The sequence below is a fragment of the Delphinapterus leucas genome, chromosome 17 (genome assembly GCF_059928025.1).
Source record: "Delphinapterus leucas isolate spDelLeu-1000000601 "Yukka" chromosome 17, BTC_Dleu_Yukka2, whole genome shotgun sequence".
Classification (NCBI taxonomy): Eukaryota; Metazoa; Chordata; class Mammalia; order Artiodactyla; family Monodontidae; genus Delphinapterus; species Delphinapterus leucas.
This window is the reverse complement of record NC_143145.1, coordinates 6,254,737-6,263,734: the sequence shown is the minus strand read 5'-3', so window position 1 is coordinate 6,263,734 and position 8,998 is coordinate 6,254,737. Positions and strand designations below refer to the sequence as shown.

The 8,998-nt window shown below is 49.4% G+C and overlaps 1 pseudogene; it reads left to right on the top strand.

Annotated features, from left to right (window-relative positions):
• The first annotated feature begins 379 nt into the window (after positions 1–379).
• LOC111165158 (eukaryotic translation initiation factor 3 subunit D pseudogene) lies at positions 380–7,591 on the top strand (annotated as a pseudogene).
• Positions 7,592–8,998: the final 1,407 nt, after the last annotated feature.

Sequence of the window (8,998 nt, the reverse complement as noted above, 5' to 3'; positions counted from 1 at the left end):
AGGTGTCATACAGGTGTTAAATAATAATCCCGCCTCACAAGAGTCCTAAAGAAGTCTTGAGAAAGGAGTCGCTGGCTCTGACAGGTTATGGGTGTGTGTTGAAGGTTGGTCCCGTCTTCCGCCATTCCCATCCTCCCTTCCGGGATGTGAATCTCGCGTTGCTTCTGTCAGTGTATATCAAACGTGGGCTTTCTCCTAACTGGGCTGATGCCCCAAGAATGTAAAATTATTCTTCTCGGAATGATGTAGAAAGTTCAAACTGCACGTTTTGTGGCTGCGTCTTTTTGCCGTCTTTCAAAGGTTCTAGGTCTGTTGCTGTTTGTGACACTGCAGCTCTGCACGGATGCTGGGGAGGTTGTATTTTTTCGTTTTTGCCGCGATGCCTTCAGCAGCTGCCTCTGTTGAAGCCACAATCTGCCTCCTCCTCCGAGCTGACGAAGTGTGAAAAGTTTTTCAATATCCCTGGCCTTTGAGGTAAAAGAATTTCTCTCAGTCAGGGCAACCCGTTACTGTCCCAGTACCCAACCGCTCTTCCCCATGAAGGCCATTCTGGGTCACTTTCTCCCTGGCACATCCCAAGTGCCACCTTTGGGTTTTGAAGTATATATATGGGTTTTCAAAGAACCTCAGGCATAAATATTTCTGCCAGAAAATAGGAATGATTTCATGAGTGTGAAATTAGTTTATAAATGAAGCGGGTGGTATCAAGTTGATATTGCTCTGGAGGACAGGGAGTCTGGTCATTTACACTTCCCTGCAAATGTTGTTGTATTACAATGCACTGCTGGGCTACATTACTTTTCTTTGAGCCTTTTAATGTATTTTTGGGAGAGGGCTGGTCAGTGAAATGACGGATGGTGAGTTCTTGCAGAAAGGCAGGCTTGCCCCGGGAAAGAGGTGCTCGCCACTTCTGAATTCAGACTGTAAATGGCAGCGGGCATTTGACTGCTAAGGCTTCTGGTCACATCTGGCAGCATGATGCATGAGACCCCAAACTGCAATAAAAGGAAAGTAGATTGCAGCTCGCCTGGTCACCTGAGGTTGATAGTGGAGCTTGGCAAGGGGGTGGGGCGCGAGCAGCCAGGGGTCTGGGAATGGTGCCAGGAACGGAAGCAGTGGTCACCTGCTGAAACAAGGAGGGATGGGACCCCTTTGCTTTTCTTCTACAAAAATAGAAATTGACCTGAGAACTGCATTCCAGAGCACCAAAGTCAAATCATGAGGCATCACAGCAAACAGCTCAATTTGCTTGTTTGCCAGTAGGGTTTCACTGAATATTCACATCTTCAAGAGGTGACTTGGGGATGACGGGGGTAAAGAGAACACCGACAGAAGGGGCTTCAAGTCCCACCATCTGCGGACTGAGCAAGGGACTCGTATCTGTTTTCTACATTGTGGCTCCAAGGAAGGTTTTGCTTCATCTGAAAAATGGTTGCTGCTTCCGAAGACAGTTTGAAAACTACCGATTTTGTCCAGAATACCTAGAGTAGCTTTGAAACCCTACAGACACTTCCTGAACCTACAAAAAGCATTAGATAACTAATGAGGACCGACCGTATAGCACAGGGAACTCTACTCAGTGCTCTGTGGTGACCTAAATGGGAAGGAAATCCAAAAAAGAGGGGATATATGTATACGTATAGCTGATTCACTTTGCTGTACCGTCGAAGCTAACACGACACTGTAAAGCAGCTATACTCCAATAAAAATTAATTAAAACAAACAAAAAGTTAAGCATGAAAAGATTAAAACTGGGATTCAAAATAAAATAACATTTTTGAGTTTAAAAAAAAAGACATCCAGTAGAAGGGGTGCTAGAGTGATAGGGTCTGTCTTAGGTCAGTTTCTTCCAAGAAACACACTTCAAGCCAAGGATCTGAGTGCAAGGGATTTTCGAAGGAGAGCCTACAAGTAAAAGCATTGGTGGAGGGTGGAGGGTGCAAGATAGGGAAGGGGTAGGAGGGAGGCAAGGCTGAAATTTCAGGAGGAGTCCCGGCCTCGGCCTGATCCCACGGGGAGATCTGGAGCAGAAAAGGAGCCTGCGTGACCTCCCATCTGAGAATGAGGAGGGTTGTCGTGTGGCCGTGGGAAGGCTCCTTGGCCGCTCAGGACAGGCTCCCTCTCCTGCAGAGCAGGGGGACTGGCCGGCATGACCTCTGAGGCCCCTGGGAGCCCTCACTTCCTTTGACCTTGGGGCAGCAGGGTGCCATTCACCTCTTCTTCAGACTCCAGCTTTATATTCATCACTTACTGTACAGAACTCATCTCAGACTTTGCAGTGTATAAGGTGCAGTTCTGGGCACTGTGGAAATAAGAAAGGTGATGGGGGTAGAACAACCATTTACACTGAGATTTCACGTCTGTTTGTTCATTTAATCCTCAAAACAGCTTGCAAGGTAGGCAACTCCCCTCATGCTCCCCGTTTGGCTGGTGGCACCAGCTTGGGGCAAAAACACATTGATGTTTCTTAAGTTTTTTGAGTCACTGCTCTAGGATTTAACTACCAGATTTGAAGAATTGGTGTCTTCCTCTCAAGTCTCCCTGTGCCCTAATTTGCTAAAATTTCTAAAATTCACAAAGCACATTTCACTTTGTCTTCACCACATCTCTGTTGATGAGGTGCCCAAGGAATAGGGTCTTTAATTTTTTTTCTTTCATTGGAATGTGGACATTTTGGGGTCACTGATAACATTTGCTTCCTGCAGTTGGGGAGTATTAATTATCTGTCGGAAAATTACTACTGAAGCTCTTTGGTTTCATATCAGGAAAACCCACCACCTATTGTTCTGCTGAACGGAGCACTTGGCCTTTTTTTTTTTTTTTTTGGCGGTACGCGGGCCTCTCACTCTTGTGGCCTCTACCGTTGCGGAGCACAGGCTCCGGACACGCAGGCTCAGCGGCCATGGCTCACGGGCTCAGCCGCTTCGCGGCATGTGGGATCTTCCCGGACCAGGGCACGAACCCGTGTCCCCTGCATCAGCAGGCGGACTCTCAACCACTGTGCCACCAGGGAAGCCCCACTTGGCCTTTTGATGTAAGTTGAGCGTGTCTTTCTCCTGACCCAGCCCTTGAAGAATTACTCCTCCTAAATGTGGATTTGTGCTGGACTCTTGGTGTTCTCAACCTGCTCTATTTAAGTTGAGAAACAAATGCCAACAACGACTGCCCTGTCTGTCCTGGGCAATCAGATTCCATCCCGTAGGTGGATGGAAGAGCAGGGCGTGTCCTGAAGAAATGGGTGCTCCCTGCTTTCTCACATTCTGGGTCAGAGAAGAAGCCAGCCTGAGCCAGATGTGGGCAGGGAGCTGGAAGGGACCTTCTTTCTGTGCACCAAGGAACGGCTGTCTGGTCTCTGAAGGAGGGATTGGCAGGGGGGTCTCATCAATGAGGATTGGATGCCTCCTTCACCAGGAAGGCTGCCAGATGTGAAATGAAATCCCAAGTTTGAGTTAACAGTTGTGAGACCCAGGAACAACCTCGGGAGAAACATACGCCACTCGTTGCTTTATTGTTTGCTATTCCTCTAGCATGGAGTAAGGTTTGCCAAACCCCAGGCAATGTTAGAGACCGGCGGGGTAGCGGATGCGGAGAAGTGAACAGAGAAGATTGTGCCCAAGCTTAGAACAAACCAGGATACTTTCTGTAAAAGAAATTGTGGAGCAATGACAACTTGGACCGTGAATGGCTGGAGAAAGAAGAAATACCTGCAACCAGAGCGGGTTAGTAGAACCATTAAGCAGCGCTTGGAGAGCCATAGTCATTTCGGAGAGGGGGCAACCCCAGGAGAAAGACCGGATGCTCTGTCGATTCACAGTCACGGGGGTGGCAGTTTCTCTAACTTGAATATTAAAGGAAATACGTCTTTGATGTCTTTCCCAGGATAGTGAAGTGGAACAAAGCAATAATATATTTGAGTTAGGAGTAACAGTGACACTTATTACATGCCATATGTTTTGTTTTACATTTATTAGCTCATTTAATCATCATAATAATCCTATGGGGAAACTGAGGCACAGAGAAGTTAAATGACCTGCTGAGATCTGCAAGTGATCAAGGTGGGCATCAGTTCCATATACAGCTATTTTCTCCTTCTATCTAATAGTTGAGGATTCTGAGTCCTATAACCCATTTGATAAATTACCAGAGGCGAGCTGGGATTCGAGGGCTGATTGTGTCTTCAGATCTGTGCTCTTTTCTCTCCTTCTGCATCGTGAAAGGAATGAATGGAATCAGGTTCTTCTATTCTGTCCTGTGTCCACTTTGTTGTTGGGGACTTTTCTGTCTTGTCTACACGTCCTAGTCCCTATGGCTTCTAAATCCATAGGATTTAAACCACACACATACATACACACGTTTCCGCATGCACGCAAACACACACACACACAGATATGCACACATGCACATATGCACTCACATATGTACCCACCCATGCATAGACACATGCACATACACATAGACAGATGCATATATTCAAATACACGTACACACATGCGCCCACACTTATGTGCCCACACACGCATACACACAGAGAGACAGATACACATACACACACGCACACACACGTCTCCTTTCACTGCTGAAATAGCAGTACTCAGGCAGTGACAGGGAAGGTAGGCTGATTCACACTGTGGCTGACTTTGTTGGTTTTAGAGGATTTTGAAAAGTTTGAAAGGATATTGTTGGTGGCAAATAGACATTTAAAAAATGTCAGGTCACCCTCAGAATGGACGCTCCTCCCGTAATAGACTTACGTTGGCCGCTTAACTGCCACACCACCTCCTACAGACGGGCCCCCGCTCATGGTGTAGACATTTCAGACGGCTGAGAAGGGCGGCTCTCTCCTACAGAGACAGTGCTCCAGAGACAGCACTCATGGAGATTACATGGAATTAGGTGATGGGCAGAGGGAGAGGCTTCGTTACACAGAGATCAGACAATCTGCTGAATAAACTGTGGGGCTGGCGTGTCCTGGGGAAGGGAGCAGATGTGGATTTGGACTTCTGTGCTGGCTGTGCAGCCTTCGCATCTTTGACCTTGAGTGTCCTTGCCTAAGACACATGGGGTCAGACTCCTAATTTCTGCGGATGGTGTGAGGGTTGGTGGTGCTCATTGTTGGGTCTAACCTAGTGCAGAGGGCGTAGTCGGAGCTCAAAAAATAGCAGCTATAGTTACCACGATTTCTGCTTTTAAAAATTGAATAAAATGATCAACTTGCTCTTGACAGTATTTGCCAAGTATCTTAGGACTGAAGGATTCCTGTGATCTCCTAAAAGCCGTCCTGGTTCTTCCCAGGTTTCAATCCAACCAGCCTCCGCTGAGTACTTACGACGTGAACAGACATAATGTGAGTCCCATCTCCCGGCAACATGGAGCAGTCGATGCCCCCATTATGCACAAGGAACCTCCCATCTCTTGCTCCTGTGCTGCTGTGTGGTGGAACTTGGTCCTCTGGCCTCCCTTGTCTCTACCAGGCGCCAGATGGCTCAGCAGAGCCCTGGCAGGAACATCAGAACTTGGTTGGATTTCCGCTTACCCCCTTGGTGGTGGAGGAGGAACATTGAGGACGTAGGATTAACAACCAGTTTGAGTTTGGGGCGGAGGTTCTTGACCCTGGCTGCATATGAACATCGCTTGGGGAGTCCTTAAGACCCCCAACACCCCCAAAACAAAATCCCATTCCAACTTAATCCGAATTTCTGGAAATGGCATCAGAGTGGCAGGGAAGGTAAAGCTCCTGGTGCTTCCCATGCTCCCAGGCTTGAGAACCGTGGGTCTGGAACCTGCAGATTCCACACACCACCATCAAGGCTACATTCCTCTATCCCACTGTTTCCCGACTTGCGTGATCAGGAGAATCCCCTAAGGTGTTTGTTTGTTAAGGGACCCCTAGGTCTCTTCCTGTAGATTATAGTTCTTTCCATCTGGGGTGGCCCCTGAAACTTAGAGATTTAAAAAATAATAATAAATGTATTTATTTTTTATTTTTGGCTGCATTGGGTCTTCGTTGCTGTGCGCGGGCTTTCTCTAGTTGCGGCGAGCAGGGGCCACTCTTTGTTTCAGTGCGCGGGCTTGTCATTGCGGTGGCTTCTCTTGTTGCGGAGCACGGGCTCTAGGCACGCGGGCTTCAGTAGTTGTGGCTCGCAGGCTCTAGAGTGCAGGCTCAGTAGTTGTGGCACGCGGGTTTAGTTGCTCTGCGGCGTGTGGGATCTCCCCAGACCAGGTCGAACCCGTGTCCCCTGCATTGGCAGGCATATTCTTAACCACTGTGCCACCAGGGACCACCCCGTCATCTGGAAGCTGGTAAAGACTCAGGGGAACGTGTTTGCCACTGACGCCATTCTGGCCACACTGACGAGCTGCACCCGCTCTGTGTATTCCTGGGACATGGCTGTACAGAGAGTCGGGTCCAAGCTCTTCTTTGACAAGAGGGACAAAACTGTGACTTTGACCTCCTGACGGTGAGTGAGGCAGCCAACGAGTCCCCTCAAGATGAAGGTAACTCCTTCAACTCGCCCCGCAACCTGGCCACGGAAGCAAACCTACTTCAACCACCACTTCTGCCCACAGTACTTGAGGATGGGGAAGGAAAGATACAACTTCCCCACCCCAAACCCGTTTGTGGAGGACGACATGGATAAGAATGGGGTCGCCTCTGTGGCACGCCGTTACCACAGGTGGAAGCTCGGAGTTGACACTGACCTCATCGTCCACTGTGAGCACGACGGCGTCATGACCGGCGCCAGTGGGGTTGTGTCCTTCATCAACATCAAGACCCTCAACGAGTGGGACTCCAGGCACCCTAATGGTGTTGACTGGCGTCAGAAGCTGGATTCTCAGTGAGGGGCCGTCACTGCCACCGAGCTGAAGAACAACAGCTACAAGTTGGCCCGCTGGACCTGCTGTGCTTTGCTGGCCGGATCCGAGTACCTCAAGCTTGGTTACGCGTCCTGGTACCACGTGAAAGACTCCTCATGCCACGTCATCCTGGGCGCCCAGCAGTTCAAGCCCAGTGCGTTTGCCAGTCAGATCAACCCGAACGTGGAGAACGCCTGGCGCACGTGTGCTGCGTCATCGACACCTGCATGAAGCTGGAGGAGGGCAAGTACCTCAGCCTCAGGGACCCCAGCAAGCAGGTCGTCCGCGTCTCTAGCCTGCCCGACGGCACCTTCAGCTGGGGTGAGGACGACGAGGAGGAGGAAGAAGAAGAGGAAGAAACCTAAACCAGACAGTGAGGTGGAGCTGGGGTCTGGGATTCTGCCGAGCCGGGGAGGGCCTTGGATACCTGGTGGAATGTTTGTCTAATTGCCGCTCTCTGCAGCTTGTCAGTTGGAATAAAGGATAAGTCTATTTCGTCTCTTAAAAAAAAAAAAAAAAAAGAGGGCTTCCCTGGTGGCGCGGTAGTTGAGAGTCTGCCTGCCGATGCAGGGGACGCGGGTTTGTGCCCCGGTCCGCGAAGATCCCACGTGCCGCGGAGCAGCTGGGCCCGTGAGCCATGGCTGCTGAGCCTGCACGTCCGGAGCCTGTGCTCCGCAACGGGAGAGGCCACAGCAGTGAGAGGCCCGCGTACAGCAAAAAAAAAGAGAGAGAGAGAGAAAGTTTCAGTCCCTGAAACTTGGAGATTTTAACATTCTGAACTCAGGTAATTCTCACTGTGTGAAACTGGGAAACTCAGACTTTTGCTGAAGGCTTTGGCTCCATTTTTTTTGTTTTTTTGTGTGTGTGTGTTTTATTGGCTTTGGCTCCATTTTAACAGCAAATACTCGTGGAGGTGTTGGTGAGTTGTCGTTACTGACAGTTTACATAGTGGCTTAAGTAATAGGATCACAGATGGTCTTTCTAGAAGGATCACCTAGTCCTGTACTCTGATTGGTATGTGAGGAAACTGAGGCTTAGAGGGAGGTGATTTCTCCCAGGTCACACACCCCGTTGGCTCCGGAGGAAGCAGAGAAGCCAGACTTCTGTCTCCCCTCTGTTCTCCCTCCTCTGGGGCTGGACCCACTCTGCAAACTCGAAATCACCAGGCAGCCAGAGTGGTCAGCGTTTCCGAGCAGGCGGCCAAAATTGCTTTCCCTTTAGCAACAGATCCTTATGACAAGGTGGTCGGTGCTAAACAAGGTCCCCGGAGGAGCATAAAGCAGGGTTCCCCTCAGGGCCACCCCCGCTGGCCAAGGCTAATCCATTTTAGTGGACAGCTACCCTCTGCTCAGGCACCCAGAATCCTTCATCTTCATTGTTAACTCTTTCATCGCCATAAGCAGCAGCAGCGTTGCAAATCCCCAAGGAGAAAGCCAGCCGGTAATGCAAATGCTGATGCTGGTTTGCGTGTCCTTTAATAAATGCAGTTTTCAGGCAGCCTCATGGCTAATTGTTAGCACAGGAACTTAGGGATTGTCCACCAGGCTGCTACGTGGAATGCTCACAGTTGCTCTACAGGGAAGGAAAACTCAGGATAATTTGTGCCTTTTGACGAGGAAGAATGAGGCATGGGGTGAGGGGCTGTGGGTGAGAGTGCGAGAAGTGTCTCGACTGGATCAGCAGAGTCCAAGTGTTAGAGCTGATGCTTTTAGCTTTGTAACATGGGAAAGTCACTTCCTGTCTCGGGACCTCAGTTTCCTCATTTTGAAAAACTAGTCTATTTGACGCACCTCCTAGTGGTGACTCGTAAGGATGGACCAGTCCGTGAGGTGAAAGCAGTGAGCTTTTGTCTTACGCAGAAAGGCTATACCAAGACCAGGTCCACCCATGTGCAGATTTGTAACTTGGTGCCCAGTCCAAGTTGATATTTATTGAATGTATGCTTCACAATCATTAAGCAGTAGAGTTGCTTACTACTACTACTACTCATTCTTCTTATTGTTAAGCAATATTGGCAAAAGGCTGAGTCTTGTATCCAGGAAAGGTGGAGAAGGAGGCCAGCCTACCAGGTGCTGCGCTCAGACTGTCTGGCTCAGGCACTGAAAATTCAGCCCAACCCGACTTGTACTCTCTATAGGGACCT